Below are 17,410 nucleotides of genomic sequence, written 5' to 3'. Positions count from 1 at the left end.
TGCTTTTCCAAGCCAGCCTTCAAAGCAATTGTAATAGATTGTAGGATTGAAGTCTATGTAGTTTAAAGCTGCCTGTTTCCTACCACTTTCCAACTGTTCACATATGCCAAATAGTGGTAGACACTTATTTTATCCAAATATTCCTCTTCCTCCTTGAAAATGGTCATAGTTCTACAGGCTCTGGGCCAGATTCTGTCCTCAGTTACAGTGTTGTAAATCCTGATAGTGTTTAGGCTGAAGAGGGAGTCATTGAATAAATGGAATATTCACTTTCTAATTCTGGAACAAGAGTCTAACTACTCGTTCACATGTGTGAACACTTGGGAATGTTGGCGGTAGTAGGAGGAAGCTTTAAACTACATACATTCCAATCCCACAATTTATTACACCTGATTTGAAGCTGTCTTGATAAACTAGTCAGGATTCCTGTGATAGCCTAAACCCTTTTAAAAATATGTCAAATATTTGATTTCGCCTTTTCAGTGAAAATACATTGGACTTCTAGTTGCCACACTTTTACTTCATGAAACACAGAAGGATATCACTCTTCACATAAATCATTAGTTATACTATTGGTTCAGCTTTGGTGAATTTATCTACTTCCAGTCAATAAATTAGAACTTTTGTAGTGACGCTGCTGACATCAGACCTGTCCATGAGAGCTGTAGCGTGGAGAGTATAAATACATCAGTTTCACATTCATGGTATTTATGAAGAGATATACTTTTTTTTTTTTTTTAGTTTTTGAGCTAGAGCAAGTGCTTTCAAACCATAAGATGGAATTGATTAATTTTAATGGTATTTTTGAATGTCAGCCTCACCATGGATCTGTGGATGACAAGAGATAAAACGCAATACAACAATGCTTGAATTGGGAAGTATAGGTGTCTATGCCAAACCCTCACTTTTCACTGCTGTCAGTTGAAAAAATAATTAAAAGATAATTGATATATGCCATAACTTTTTTCCAAGTTTGAGTAATGAGACAGTAAATTCAAAGCTAGGATTTGTGATCCTTGATTTGTGATCCTTTAGTGGAATTATGATTAGCAAAACTCCAGTACATACATACATACATTTCTAAAATTGCAAGCACAAATGTTCAAATTTAAACGTAAACCTCACATTCTTTTGTTCTAGTGATAATGATCTGTACTAATGTGTGAGAGACCACGTGCCATTGCTAGTTCAGATCTCTTGTTGGGACTTTGTAGCGGCAGAGTGCTCATTGGTTACTCTTTTGACTGATTAAATAGAATTACGGATTCCATCTACAAATCCTGATTCAGAAAAGCACTTAAGGACATGCTGAAGTCCATCCCTATTCAAAAAAAGCACTTAAAATCACGTTTATGTCCCATTGACGTCAATAGGACTTAAACACATACTTAAAGTTAAGCATGTACTTAAGCACAGTTCCAGAATAAAGATGTTTTAATTAACAGAGACCAGAGTCATGTTTATTCTCTGCAACTAGAAGGGTGGCCAAAGTATGTGGACCATTGAGGATAAGTTGAATTTGTTTTGATTCTCAGAATCAGAGAAGCCATAAAACAAAGAAAACAAAACAACAAAACCCTAAATGTAGAAATGGTAGAATATAATATTTTTTTGTTTAATCTTAAATATTTCTCTGGTTTGTATGTATTTATTTAGCTGAACATTTTTCTGTTTTGGTTCAAACTATTTACAATACAAACTCAAAAGAATCCCTTACTGTGGATGGTAATTAACATAATTAAAAATGTCATCCTTTCATAGTCATTGAGTTAGACCTTTTTCATTATCACTTCATTTCTTTCTTGCATCAGACACAAAAATGGCATGTACAGTATGACATTGTACCCTAGGTGCCGTTAACCATAGGACACATATGTGTTCCCCCATAGTAACAGGTGTTCTCCTCTTTCCAGGGCTTCTACAGCTAGGGTGAAGTGCGCTAATCATTCTTTCTTACTTCCACCATATAGTAATGGTGTCACAAAAGCGTTTGGCTTGGGCTGTTGACTTCAGCCTGAGTCTCAGGGTGGGGCTGTTGTTAGGAAGGAATTAGTTGTAGTGAGCCAAAAGAAGCACTATTTCTAGTCTATCCCCCACATGAAAATGATTAGCCCAACACACCAAAGGCACGCAGGAGAAGAGCATAGCCCTTCAGTCAATTCTGCTCCTTCTCACCTCCGCACATTACCCACCCCGATCCCCTGGCATTTGTGGTTGCACTGTGCGAGGCTTGCAGAGGTGGGATGGAAGTGGGGCAAGCAGCTCGACTGACTCGTGCTCCTTACACAGGCATGAGGCTCTCTCCGGGGGTGTACTGCACAGTGTGGTTGACATACATTGACGCAGGGTGGAGAGGGCTGGTATTTGCTTCCTTTCTTGGTACGGGGGAGCAGTTCAGGAGAAAAAGCTGGATTAACTAGCAGTGCGAGAGGCTGAGCTCTCCAGGTCCTCGAAGAAGCGGGCATGAGTCCCATGGCTAGAAAGGGGGAAGCAGCCGCGCAAAGGAAGTGCGCAGCCTCCATTTTGGCAGAGGGAGCGAGGAGAGCCTGGCTTTCGGTGTCTTGCCGCCTTTGCCGCGCTGAGCCCCGCGGACCACCCCAGGGCATTGCCTGGGGCGCCCTGCGTGTGTCATTGCAAGGCAGAGGCGCTTCCAACTGCCTCCCATCTGAGGCTCAGCTTGGTTTGAATTGGTCCCAAGTTCCCCGCAGCAGCTTCCGACAAAATGGAGGACGTTACCACCACTACCACCACCACCACCACTACCACCAGCAGCTTCTCCAGGAGCTATGGCGGCTACCGACATGGCTCCCTCCGACAGCGTGGGTGGGAGTCCTTAGTGGAGGAGGCGGGGAGACTCCTGAGTGGGGCCTGGGTGTGGAGAGTCTCTGCCCCGGGGGAGGGGACTGTGCGTTCTCTCGCTCTTCTGTGGGGGAGGGTTTCCATTAGCCACACTCTGTCCTTCATGGAAATGGCTCCAGCCCAGGTTCATATCCCTGCCGGGGGGCGGGGCCCAACCTATAAGAAGCTGTGGATGAGGTGTGCTTGCCCTGCCCTCGGCGAACATGGGGTGATTACCCCGAGCCCACGACTGGGGCTGTTGCCCTTAGGGACTCTGCACAAGGATGGGATAGGGTAATACACTGTACTCTCCCCACCCTAGCAGTTGTCTGGATGAGTGTGGCCAGCCTTACACCAAAACTTCTGCAAGTTACTGTCAAACAGCTGCACTGGGAACCGGAGCGGAGCCCCCATCGCCTCCCAGCCCCAATACCCGGGTATTAGAACTACTGCTGCTGCTGGTGGGCAATGAAATTCGGGTTTCTCTAACCTGATGGATCAAAGTGGGAAGAACTGTGGGCGTGGTTAGAAGAAAGATTGGCAGCTTTTAGACCCAACTTGCTGCAGGATGCTACGATGGACGGACGGTCCGTCCAATCGGCTTGCCTACCGCTAAAGCTCACCCTCTGTGGGAGCCAATGGGCATGTTAGGGAGGCCGTTCTTCCCCAAGCTCGGTTGGCCCTGCTCCTCCTTCCCCTCGCTAGCAGCTGCGCTTAGCCCGGGACTGGACCGAGTTAGAGTTGAGGCGGCGGAGGAGTAGCGCGGAGTGCGTGTGACCGGGGGGAGGGGGAGCCCCGAGCCTGTGAGCGGTGGGGAGCTGGGTAAGGTGGGGACGGGGAGTGCCGCACCCTAGGGGCGGACAGGGGGGCAGCTGGAGGCTCAGAGCTGCCCCTAGGGCGGGGATGGGAGGGGAGCCGCCGTGCCTCACAGCCACCCGGGCTAAGTGCCCCACTGTGGCGTCGCTGCTGCCGCCTCTCGTCACAGAGAGGAGCGGGTAGGACTGGGGCAGCCCCAGTGACAATCTCGGTGGGGTGGCGGCGAAGGAGGTAAATCGCAGGCGGGCTGGGGCAGAACCGGGGGCGCAGGGGCATTTGGGGGGAGGGGTGTTTCAGCTTTAGCGCCTCCTATTTTAACTCGCTCCCTCCTCCTCCGGGCCCTCGGCTGTTGTTGTGCCCCGCTTCCTCGCCCCCTCCCGCCCGCGGGTGTCTCCCTCTTTTGCCCGGCGCTGCGCTCCGCGGATCCTGCCGCCGCCGCTGCTCCCCTCCCGTATTGTTTGGCTGGGTGTCTCTAATGGCGGACAGGAGGCGGCAGTGCTGCTGGCCGACTGCAGGGGGGCAAACCCGAGACCCGGGGCAACTGCTTAGGGAGCGTGCGGGGCACAAGGGCGTTATTCTAGCATAGAGGGGTGGCTGCTGAGGGCTCTGTGCCCCCCGCGGCAGGGGGCTCCGCTGAGGGGCTGTTTGGGCAAGTTAGCAGATAATAAGCACTCCTCTGCTGCCGGGTACTTCTTACTTGCACCTTCCCAGGAAAGGCCCCGGGGCAGATCCGTGCAATCCTTCCTTCAGCGGGGAGCTGGATGTCTCTTTGGGGTGTTACCCCATAACCCACTGGGAAGGCCATGTGTAGGAGTGGGGGGTGAGGGAAGTGGCGGGCAATGCAGGTAATACCTGCCCAGGCAAAGGGGACGCTGCTGACTCCCCTCCCCCCCCCCCCCCCCCCCCACCGGCCGCATGTTAACCCCCATGCCTTTCCCCTAGGCTCCAGCCCAGTTTGGTGCAGCCTTGGCAGAGACCAGAAAGGAGAGGAGCTCCATTGTGAGTGCTATTTATGTATCTATTTCTGCCTCAAGTAGCCCTATCTTTGGGGAGGGGTCAACCCCCTTCTGCGTTGTGGTGTGGGGATCGGGGTAAGAGGAGGAGCGTCCGGGATAGGGTGGGGGAGATGCCTGGGTGCAGCAGCTGCTGCCCTGGGGCGAAGCCCCTGTAATGGCTGTGAGGCGGCTCCTCCTCGGGGTGGGCGCTGCTGCTGCAGGCATCGCTCCTGCAATACCAACTCCAGCAAGCAGACGACGGGCTCCTGCCGCTCTCACGTTACTCAGCTGGGGAGGGGGGAGGGCATATTTCGGCTGCCCTCTAGAGTTTTAGATTGTACATTAAAATACACAACGTGACACATTTAGCCATCTTTAATTTTATATCTTTCCTGTAACCTGCCTGTAGGAGTACGGGGGAAGGCAGAGATCTAAAATAATCCAGTAATTCGCAGAGCCTATTCCAGTGTCTGGCCTTTGTGTAGTTGGATCAGTTCTTGCTGCCTGCGGGTTTGCTTGGGTGATTCTGTCGGGTGCCATTGGGGTTTCACGTGTCACAGCAAGGTTCCCGTGTTAAGCAACCATCTGTCTTGCTGTTTCCCCAAAACCGCTGAGGTCACCTGAGAAACCCACACCTTGTCACTGATCCGTTTCAGTGTCTTATCGGTATGGGATTTTCGAAGCAGATTGTGTTCTCTGTTAGGTGTTAGCTCACATAAGGAGAGACGACTATTGATCCTTTTTCACGTAGGTTCTGGGTGTAACTTGTCGTAGGTTTGCACCTTTTTAGTAATGTTCTTTCTGCGCCCTGTGGAATCACGAATCCCAAAATTACAAAGTAGCGCAGTGAAGGCGAAAGTAATATTAGTATCTATAGCCACAATGTATTTTGAGAGCTCACGAGACTGGATGCTGTCGGTGTTGCAGGGTTTCCCCACTAGAGGCCGCTGCAACGATCTATTGATTGCACTGAAACATCTCGTTAACAAACGTGCTGGAGGCAGAACAAAACAAGAAGTCAGTACATACTTTGGGCAGTAAATTCGATTTTGTGTAGAAGGATTCCAAATCTGAAAATATTCCTAAACATTTACATCTTGTTTGATATCTTAATATTACAGAGGATAGTCAAAGAAAGTAAAAAAGAAAGTTCTTTTCCAGTAGCATTGGGCAATAACTTTACGTTGCACTTCTTATTATGTACATAGATACAGAGACTAGGTGGCTCCCTAAATAAATCCACAGCTCTAATTCTCTGGCATTCATGTTTGGATTTATTCTGAAATTCTAAAATGAGCAGTAACACTGACCATTAGAACTCACACAGCCTCTAACTATTAAAGAGCTTGTTCTAATATAATCTCTGATTTGCTGCAGTACCTTATTTTTAATTTTTAGGTTTCTATTCTGCCTGTGGTATAAGGCTACCTTCCAGCCTCAGCTCTTTATATATTCCAGTGTAATAACTATTGTACATATTGCTGTAATATCTAAGTTCTGAGTAACAGCTTATGTCAACATTGCAAAATTCTACTAGCCTTCTCACTCAGGGCAAGTAACCTTTTTTAGGATGAGTGAGTAAATATAATTAGGTTGATTTATCATCGTAATCATCACTACCACTATCACAATGGCAAAGGGAAGGCAAGTATATTATTGTGCCTGGACTAGTACATTTTCATGACAGTCTTGCATGGCTGTCTGCTAGAAGACAAGAATAGCTTTATGCAATACTCTTTCTGTATAAAAGTATAGATAAGAACCAAACATCTTGAACCATCATGGTGTTCTAAAGGCAGATGTATAGAGCAAATCCCTTTTTATAAAGCCTCTGTTTAACCATATTAATAAACTAAGTCACTCTTAATTCTTCATTGATCCTAAATCTTTTGTTCCAATCTACTGTTGCTTTTTCTTTGGAATAAAATGTTGGGAGGGATTGTTTTGACAAGTATATAAAAGCAAAGTGAATGTGAAATTCTGTATCTTCTATGAATTGAGCATGTGCAAAACATACGTGAAGGCATGTGGGACCAAGGTCTCAGTTGACTTATTTTCCAACTCTTTTAGTAGATTTTGTTGAATCGGTCTTGGCTATTTGTTGTGCCTTGTCCAGCACTACCATTTTTACATTGCTGTGGCATCTTTCGTCCCCAAAACTTTATGTATTGTACAGAGAACTACTGAAATCTATCTTACATCTTTTATGGTGGATGGCAACCAAACAGACACACTGGATAATAGGGGGAATGGGAAATTTGATCAAGGACATTAGAGCCAGTACTGCGACTAATGAAAAATGCTACAAAATCTTCTACACTTGTGCAGAGTAGGTCTTTTATGTTAGATTTTCTTCCAAAAGGCCCATTTTCCTCAAATGGCAATGAATTCTATCTAAAGTACCCTAGAATGATGAAGGGTTGTGGTGCAGGCAGCCTAGTTGGATCAAACCTGTTGGGGAGAGAACTTGTCTCGTCCAGGGAGCTGGATAAAAACTTGTTTAATGTAGACCTTATAACTGTGTGTGTTTTAGAGTCTTCTTGGCTAGCAGAGTTCAGTTTTGTTTCCTGTCAAAAGCAGTTCACTGCAACTTGTTTTATTATTAAAGCCAAATTTGTGCCTCCGTGATTTAGGTTATGTCTACACTAGCACTTGTGTCAGCAAAACTTTTGTTGCTCAGGAGTGTGAAAAAACATCACCCTGAGCTACATTAAGTTTTGCTGGCATAAGCACTTATGTGCACAGCGCTCTGTTGGTTGGAGACACTCTCCTGCCGACATAGTTACCGCCGCTCATTGAGCTGGTTTTATTATGTCGATGGGAGAGAACTCTCCTGTTGGCATAATGTGACTACATGAGTGCTCTTACAGCAGCACAGCTGTATTGCTGTGCCATTGTAAGCTTGTAAGTGTAGACATGGCCTTAGTCATGTTGCCTTCCTGGAGCCTGTGACTTAGTCTCCCATCCATACGAAAGCTACTAAGTTCTCTTTGAACTCTGTTCCTTACTGCTTGTAGGCTGCCTGCTAGTTACAAATGTTGGTGAAAGTAGAAATTAGTACGTCCTTCTGTATTGTTGGTTTCTTGTCCTTTGTGCTCTTTGTGCAGGACCGAAGCTTATTTCCTAGTCACTTGAGTTCTAATACTATTAGGAGAAATCTTTCACCTGAAAGAAGTTAAGAAATGGATTAGGAGTAAAAAGACACCTATGGTGTATAGTTAACTTTTATGTCCCTTTTCACTTGGTATCTTGATATATTGATTAAACTCAACTTGCATGTACTTAAATAGTGATTTTTTGCAGTTTAAGGCCTCTTCCAGTTTCTGGAAGTGATCGGTTACAAGACAAAACTTAATTAATCTGTGAAACTCAGTGCCACTAGATATCATTGAGTCAAAGAGCTTTATAGGAATATATCAAGTTACATGTTAGGATTAATTTTTTTTTAAAGACAGGATAAAAACTTAATGCTTCAGGACTTAACCCTTGTCAGTTAGTGATTGTTTTACGAGACTTCTTATAGACCATTATTTCATAATTGTCCACTACAGGGTTTCTTGAATCTTCCTCTGAAGCATTTGGTACTGGTCATGGACACGATAGTGGTTTAGGTGAATCACTGTTCTTATCTGATATGGCAGTTTCTGTGGTCATGAAACAACCAGGCTGCTTTCTGCCGGGTGTCTAATTTGGGGCTCTTGTTGACAGCCTAACTTGTATTGGGGTTTGTTCAAATTATTTTAACTGGGAAATGTTTACAAAGTTATTTCTGTTACTGTTTATAATTTAGGCTGTGAAAGTCTTACTAATTCAACGTATCCAAAATGAATCAAGGTCATTCAACTCTGTACTCAAATGAGCATTTTCAGATTGATGCATAGTCTGTATAGACTTGACACTAAAACCCATTTGAAGTAAAATCTTGTGTGGGTGATAGTTCCAAAGCGTGTGTGTGTTTTTAAATGGTTAAACTCCCTTCTGTCCCCATCCTGCACCCTGTCACACTGAATGATTATTTAATGATGATCTCATGCTTTGGGTGGTAGTCTCACTTCAAAATTTACATTCAAGATTTTCAGTAACTTAACTTTAAATCTTATTTTGCTGTTGCACTTCAGGTGTGCACTGTTTTAGATCTCTAGAACATTCAGCATTTAAATGTATTGCCTCTTCATAGAATGCTTAAAATATTTTCACAGACTGATTTATTGCAAGAAACTACATACATGGAATACTATATTTGTTCATTTAAATAAATGTAGCACTCCTTAATTTGTGTCCCTGCTGAAAAAGCTTTATTGTTGGGTTACCTGGAAGAATTTTATTTTTATTGTGATTTGCACCAAAGGTGCTAATCCGGATTGGAGCCCCGTAGTGTGACAGGTGCAATACAGATATCTAGAAAGACATGGTCCCTGCCACAAAGAATTTATCTTTTTCATTAGCATGAGAAGTGACAAATAAATGTGGAAAAACGAGTGTTACCCCCTTTTTTCCTTCCCCAGTCTTGGATATTATGTGAATTAACTATGTGCACATTTTAACAATACCAAATCACTTAAAAGTATTGTCCTTCTGCTCTGTTCCCACCTGACTTAGTTGTCACTAGTTGGACCAGAAGGAGGTCATTAGAAGAGGGTAGTGGCCTTACATTAGTTTAGGGAGGGCATTCTATCTGCATGAGGCATCATAGTGGAAAGCATGAAGATAGATGTCAGAAGAGGTCAAACTGGCATTTGAGGTTGGCATAATTGTGGCAGAGTAGAAAGGATGGGGGAAAGTTGATAGTTATAATTACAGTTGCAACAGCATACTGAGGCATAAATTGAACCATCTGCCATCTCTCTTCTCTCCCTCCTTCCCCTTCCAATTAAAAAAAGGGTGCAGGCTGGAGTTGCATGCTGGGAAGGATTTCTTTGATTTGTATAATTTGGGTGTACATTGCCACCAAGGTAATGAATGCTATATACATTTATATTAAAAACTTACTATGATAACTTCACATATCTTTTACCTCAGTTCAGGATCAATTTTCATAGCGTTTAAGGCCAGAAAGGACCAACAGATCATCCAGTTTGACCTGTATATCACAGGCCAACAGCACCACTCAGCAACTGCTTAAATTAGATCAAAGTATTACAGCTCACAAAGACTAGACTTATGTGTCACAGGCAGAGAATAGCGGGGCCCAAGGTACTCCAGTGCCTGAGGCCCCTGCAACGGCAGGGAAATTGTTAGCTATACCCAGTTAATCCTGGCAAGTGATGACGATCCATGCACTGCAGAGGAAGGTGATCATAATCCAGTTCACTGCCAGTCTGACCTGGGGCAATTTTTCTTCCCGACCCTACATATGGCAGTTAGCTAGATCGTGAGCGTGTGAGCAAGAGCCAAGTACCTGAGAGAGAATGCTCCGTGCCACTTCTGAGCCCTTGCACACCCTGCCCAATGTCCCAGCTCCAGCTGTGACCATCCGTGATGCTTCAGAGGAAGGAGACAAAAAAAGCCCTCCCCACCCCCGAGAATACATAGGGGTGCGTGTGTGTGTGTTTTGCAGGCTATTCCTTCCTGACCTCTGCAGCTGGCCTGCTGAGATCCTGAAGCATGAGGTTTTAGGAATGTAAGACATAAACCTGAAGTGAGCCCTAGGGCTGCTAGGTTATGCCTTTTGTCACAAGCAATCCCATCATGTAATCACTCCTATACATATGTCATATAATCACTCCTATACATATGTCCAGCTCTCTTAAAAAGTTGTTTACCCCCCACAGCTCCTATTGGGAGGCTGGCTGTTCCAGAATCTCACTCCTTTGATGACTAGAAACTGTCTTCTAATTTCCAGCCTGAATTTGTTCATGGACACTTGTATCCATTTGTTCTTGTGTCAGTACTGTCCTTAAGCTTAAATAGGTCTTCACTCTCCCTGGTATTTATCCCCTGATGTATTTATAGAGAGTAATCATATCGCCTCTCTGCCTTCTTTTTTGCTAGGCCAAGCTGTTCCATTCTCTCATAAAATAGGCCCTCCATTCCCCTGATGATTCTAGTAGTTCTCTATACCTGTTCCAGTTTGAATTAATCTTTCTTGAACATGGGTGACCATAATTGTATACAGTATTCCAGATGAGGTCTTATGATGCATTGTACAATTGCATTAATACTACTTTATCTCTACTTGAAATGCCTCGTCTACTGCATCCTAGGATCACCTTTGCCTCTTTTGCAACTGCATCACAATGGTGGCTCATAATCATCCTCTGATCAACCCACACACTCTGGTTTCTCTCATCCTCTGTCACTTCCAGATGATAAGCCCCCAGCTTGTAGCAGAAATTCTTATTAGGTTCTAAGTGCATGACCTTGCACTTTGTGCTATTGAATTTCATTCCATTTCTGTCACTTCAGTCTTCAAGGTCATTCAGATCTTCCTGTATAACATTCTGATCCTCCTTTATATTGATGATGCCTCCCTACTTTGTGTTATCAGCAAATTTCATTAGCACATGCCTACTTCTTGTGCCAAGGTCATTTATAAAAATATTGAATAAGATTAGTTCCAAGACCAATGCTTAAGGAACTCCACTAGTAACCTCCATCCAGTCTAGTAATTCATCTTTCAGCACAACCCTTTGCCTTCTCCCCTTTAGTCAGTTCCTTATCTGCCTTACAATTTTTGTACTGATCCCCATCTACCCTAATTTAGCTAATAATTTCACAGTGATAGCATGTGAAAAGCTTTACTGAAGTCCAAGTATATTAAATCTAATGCGCTTCCCTTATCTATAAAAAAAAATTATTTTCTTAAAGAAGGAAATCTGGTTAGTCTGGCATGATCTACCTTTGGTGGTAAACTCATGTTCATTAGATCCATTTCCTTCCATGAATTTAATTATTCTTTCCTTCACAGTTTTAAAGCCTCACGTACTATGGTGGTCAGACTAACAGGTCTGAAATTGCCTGAATCACTTTTTTCCCTTTTTTGAACATCGGTATGATGTTTGCTATTCTCCAGCATATGGTACTTCCACTGAATAGCAATTTATTAAAAATCCTTGATACAGGAGTAGCAATCTCGTATGCCTGTTCTTTCAGGATTCTGGGATGGAAATTATCTGGTCCTCCCAATTTGAGCACATCAAGCTTCTAAAGCTTTTCTTCCACCTTAGATGTGATAATTTCCATATCTAGACACTCATTTCTATTAGCTGTACTGCCTTCATGCATGTGCTCCACATTATCATTCTTAACTGAAAATCAAGGCAAAGTACTCATTTAGCTTTTGGGCCATACCTAGATTATTTTTAATCTTCTTCCCTCTCACACTGCATTGTGGCCCAACCTCATCCTTCCTTATCCTCTTTTTATTTATATAACTAAAAACCCTCATGTTAATTTTCTTGGCAAGAGCTAATTTAGCTTGACTGTTAGCTATTCTCACATTATTCCTACATTTTCTAACCTCCACAGTGTAGCTTTCTTTGCTGATCAACCCCTTTTCCCATTCCCTATATGCTCTCTACTTACTCCTAATAGCCTTTTTGAGCTGGTTATTCATCTAGCTGGGTCTGGAGGTGAAGCCGTTCTTTACAAGCCTCCCCTAACCCTTCCCTTGATTGGTATGCAAATTTGATAGTTTTTGTATGGTTGGTGTGAAAAAATTCCAAGCCTACTCCACATTTAAGTCCTTGACCTCTTCAGTCCAGTTAACTTCTGTAATTAATTCCCTTAATTTCTCAGTCTGGTCTTTTGAAATAAAAAAAATCAGTTGATGACCTGGTTTTGATTATCCTTCCAATTTTTTAAAACTGAATCAACTTGTGATTACTCAATCCAAGGTTATCCTACACCCAGTTCTTCTATGCTGTCCTCACTGCTTACCAAAACAAAGTGTAAAATTGCATCACCTCTTGCTGGTACAGGGACAATTTGATGAAGAAAACTGTCATCTATCACATCCAGGAATATCTGGGCCCTTCCAGTATTAGTATAATTTATTCTCCAATTTATATCTGGGAAGTTAGTCACTCATTATGCACAATTCCCAGAAGTATTTCTCTCTCTAATAATATTAGAGGTCGATATCCATATCCACATCTGACCCTACGGGTCCATAGTAGACTACTAATGCTATTCAAATAGAACTTCTTTTACAATCCATCCCTAAAGTGATTTTGACCTGAACAGACCCCACCACCTTTTACCTTTTTCTCTCTCCTAAACAGCACATGCCCTTTGATACCTGAATTCCAGTCATGAGTGCTATTCCGCCATGTTTCTGTAATTCCTATGTCTGGCTTGATCTCCTGCACCAGTAGTCCCAGTTCCTCCATTTTATTGCCCATATTCCTTGCATTCACGTACAAGCATTTCAGTTGTTTCCCTTGGACCTTGTCCAGTTTTTTAGTCAGATTAGATATAGCCCTTTCACTAAGAATAACTCTTACCTGGCTACTACTGCAATCAATATTTCACTTTCTTTCTTCTGGCTGTCCATAATCTTATCTCGTAAAGGATAACGGAACATCACTATATCTTCATTTAGATGATTTTTCCCCCTCTCCTGTTTTGAAGCCAGGCATGGAGATTTCACGAGTCTCTCCAACCTACTCTCCATATCTCATAGTTTTAAAGCTTTTTTTTTTTTTTTCCAGTCATGCCAGCCTTGATCCCAGAAGGTTAATACCCCAGATATCCAAAGTTGAATGCATCAGTTGAGAATAATCTTCCATCAGATACCCCTCAAGGATGAAATACATCATGCAGTTTCTGCATCTCCTCTCCTCTTTGGGTCACTTCTAATGCTGGTTCAGTAGCCATTGTTGACTTCTCTTCCTAGATCCTATACAGAAAAACAAGAAACAAAAATGTAAGGGGGAATGGAACTTCCACAGCACCACCTCCTCATTAAAGGATTTTAGCAAGCACTGAACCAAGCCATACACCTGTAAGAAATCACTGGGCCTTCAGAACACAAAGTCATCACTGTCCTCTCAGGCCAAACTCCCACAGAAACTCCAGTGTTAGCAGTCAAGTGACTCCTGATTTTTGGATGACCAAGTTGAGAGACCTTAAAGGGGCTATAGAAAAAGAGCAGGTGCTCAGAATTTTTTGTATTGGGCCCTTTTTAGGGCTCACAATCACTATGCCCTGACAATGTGGAGCCACTTTTCTTTTTTTATTAACTCTGTTGTTGAAAATATTACAAAATATTCTTGCTCTCTTTCCTCTGACTCCATATGCCCTCCTCCCCACAATTGCAAGCATACTTTTGTCTCTCCCATCTTAAAAAGAATGTTTCTTTGACTCCACTTGTACCTTCAACTACTGCCCTTTCTCCCTTCCATCTCTAAGCTCATTGACTGTGCCTTTTACAGTCACTGTCTGGAGATCCCTTGATGCTCTCCATTCTGGTTTCTGCCCCTTGCACGCCACTAAAACTTGCTCTCTAATGATTTCTACCTAGCCAAATCTGAGAATCAGTATTCCCATCTGCAGTCATCTTCGACACAGTCGTCTGTGCACTTCTTGGTCTTCCTTGGCTTCCATGACTGTCCTCTCCTGGTTCTCATCCTGCCTTTTTTAAATCACTCCTTCAGCATGTCCTTTTGAGGATCCTCCTCATCTCTCTAGCTCCACTTCCAACTGGGGGAGGGGGTGCTGTTCTTTTGGGGTCTGCCCTTGGTCCTCTTCATCCTATACACCTTATCTCTAGGTAATCTCATCTATAAATACGAATTCAACTACCATCTCTATACTGATAATATGTAGATCTTTCTCTACCCCAGACCCATCTCCTTTTTTCCTCAACTAAAATCTCTGTCTCTGAGATCTCCTTAATGTCAGCTCAAGCTTAGTGTGGCTAATGCAGAGTCCTTAATCTCTCTTCCCCCCCCTCCCCCCCAAACTCTCTCCAATACCTCCTTTCTTGATCACTTTGGCCAACACCACTATCCTTCCTGCAGCTCAGGCCCATGAGCTCAGTGACATCTTTGACTTGGAGTTCTTTCTAGGTTCTCACAACCTGGCTATATCTAAATCTTTCAGGTTTTCTGCATAACAGCTCTAAGATACGGCCTTTCTTATTCAGGCTCTTATGCAGGCTCTCATCACCTTACATCATTATTACTGCAACATCTTTATCTCTGGCCTTGACAAATGCAGTCTTGCCTTGCTCATATCCATTTGGAATGCATGTATTGTTTTCTTAGCCCATCACTTTGATCATGTCACCCCTCTGTTTGCATCCCTCTACTGGTTCCTCCTTCTCAACCTAATCAGACATAAACTGCTTGTCTTCATTTGCATGGCCAATCCCCATCCTGCCTGTCATTTCATTCACTATTGAGATGTTCACTCCTGCCTCTCCTCGGACCATGATGGCAATCTCTATTGCCCACTTATTACATTTTTCTAACAAATGTCTTCTTGCTTTCTACCGGGAGAGGCTCCCTGCAGACATCTGTAAAGCTATCTCATGATCTTCCTTAAAAATTCTCCTTTGCCTTGATGCCTACCGAAAACTTGACAATATTGAGGCTGCTGGGCTGAGACAGTTAGTTGCCTGTCATGCTGACCAATACTAGTCAATGACTACGGCTTCAAGGGGCTACAATGATGATAATTTAATTAAAAACTGTAATGTATTGGTAAAGAACCACTATCAGTTAGATCTGTTTTTTGGTGGTGCTGGGGAATAGGCCTATTTTTCTGTAAAACATTCTGTATAATCTTTGATCTAAGATTAAATATTTAAACTTTTAATTGAAAAGTAGGATATTAATCTGTCCACTTTATGCTAAGACTAATACTCTAGTTAGTAGTGACATGTACCATTTCACATCAGGTGGACTGGCTTTTATATAGGCCTCACCATAAATATAAAGACTTTTTTCTTTTTCTTTTATTTAGGTTAAAAGAATGGAGGGTTCTTAGAGTGCTTGCTCATGTTCATTCCATATTAGGTGTGTGTGCTCGCCACATGCACCGGTGCCGGAAGTTTTTCCCTTAGCACGGTGGTTCCCAAACTTTAACAACCTGTGAACTCCTTTCACCAAAATGTCAAGTCTCGCGAACCCCCTCCTAAAAAGGAATATTTCCAGGGATTTTCTCCTTTACCTGAGAATAAATTATAAAAGCAGTGATCTTGCAAATATAAAATTTGTTTTTATTACATGCTTATTACACACTATTTATTATTAATTAATTATTTATCATTACAGTATTTTTATTACATTATGAAAATGGCAGCACTCTTCCAAGATCTCACTTTCGTAGCTTGTATCACTTTGAATAAGCTTGTTATAAGACAAGGCTCCTATGTTTTATCAAGAAGTATCAGATGTGAAACAGCATGAAGGTATCTAAGAAGCCAACTCAAAGAGTTCCTCTTATACAAGCATTCAGGTCTTGAGCAGTTAGAGTGACCAGACGTCCCGATTTTGAGCTGTTTGTCCCAGAGATCGGTTGGGATGCAATTTTTGTCCCGATATTTTGCGCCGGCTTTTTGCCCCCCATCCCGGTGTCCCAATATTTTCTTCATTTCATCTGGTCATCCTATGAGCAGTTCAAGCAAACAGCACATGTTACAACAAAGCTTAAACTTGTTCTTCATAATAATTTTAAAAACAATATTAGCTGCCTATTTAATTTTAAAAACAGCAAAAAATATCCACTTCCCTTTCCATTTCTTCTAAGGAGTCTTGAAGTTTAAATCTCCTCAGTGTGATAGATGTGCTTGCTTTAATCTGCTTAGCTCTTGGAAGTCCAGGGGCTCCGGAATCCTGGTCCCGTGCTGCTCGGGGTCCCTAAGGCAGCTCTGTCCGCCATTAGGGAATTTTTTCCCGAGAACCCCCTGTAACATTTCATGAACCCCCAGGGGTTTGGGGAACCACTGCCTTAGCAGTATCTGTAGGGGACCGGCTCTGGCACCCTCTGGAGTGGTGCCTGCATGGTGTGGTATAAGGGGCACCACCAGCTCCCCCCCACCCTCAGTTCCTTCTTGCTGCTGGAACTTCTGCTGCTTCGGCTAGCTTTTGCTTAGTTCAGTGTCTCACGAATGTTTCTTGTAAAATAGTTGTATTTAGTTTAGTTTAGTTTTACCCTTATCGTTTGTTCTAGTTAGTTGGTCCCGGATGGGACTCAGCCTAGGGACGGGGCATGCCCCAGTCCCCAGGCTATAAACTATGCAATCGTTGTAAGCGGCCCAAGCCCATCAGCAACCCGCACATCAGCTGTTGAAGGGAGGACAGATAAGCGACAAGTGTCACATCTGTAAGTTGTTCAAACCCAGAACGAAAAAGGGGAGAGACATCGGTCTCAGGGCACTCCTGATGGAGTTGGCGCTGACCCTGGCACTGGAGCAGAGGTCCGACTCAGCCCCGAGCACTGCAGCATCGGTACAGCGCGCCCTGCCAGTGCCGTCTACAAGCCGGCACTGATCCCCCTCCCCAGCCAAGAAGCCCAAGAGGTCCGCGAGGGGAAGATCTCCACTTCCTGTAAGGGAAAGGAGAGGGCCGGAGGAGAGCCAAACCTGCACTAGGCGGCTCAGTATCTCCGTCAGGGAGTCGGGCCCCAGTGCATGTCAGGCGGTTGAGCCCCTCCCGTACTATGCCTGACACACTGGACAGTGATGAGGTCGTCTGTCAACTTGAAGTACCATCAATGCCTGAGGCTCTGCAGGCAGTGCAGGAGATCCTGATGCTACCGGTGCCGCCCACACTGGCTCCGGTGGTACCCAAACCCACCGTAGGACTGTTTCGAGT

The 17,410-nt window shown here is 43.8% G+C and overlaps 1 protein-coding gene across 39 annotated transcripts in view; it reads left to right on the top strand.

Annotated features, from left to right (window-relative positions):
- Positions 1 to 3,206: 3,206 nt before the first annotated feature.
- The window catches only part of ZMYM2 (zinc finger MYM-type containing 2), a 186,047-nt gene continuing 171,843 nt past the window's right edge, over positions 3,207 to 17,410 (top strand). For 26 of the 39 annotated variants that reach the window (XR_010601090.1, XR_010601089.1, XR_010601088.1 and 23 more), the window contains exons 1-2: positions 3,488 to 3,660; positions 4,597 to 4,653. The gene's annotated coding sequence lies outside the window, so the exon portion shown is untranslated. Of the gene's footprint in view, positions 3,276 to 3,487; positions 3,886 to 4,596; positions 4,654 to 17,410 lie in introns of those variants that run through there. The other 13 variants (XM_065595439.1, XM_024105768.3, XM_065595405.1 and 10 more) reach the window with 8 other exon arrangements.

The sequence above is a fragment of the Chrysemys picta genome, chromosome 1, assembly GCF_011386835.1.
Source record: "Chrysemys picta bellii isolate R12L10 chromosome 1, ASM1138683v2, whole genome shotgun sequence".
Taxonomy (NCBI): Eukaryota; Metazoa; Chordata; order Testudines; family Emydidae; genus Chrysemys; species Chrysemys picta.
This window is presented reverse-complemented; position numbering and strand designations above follow the sequence as displayed.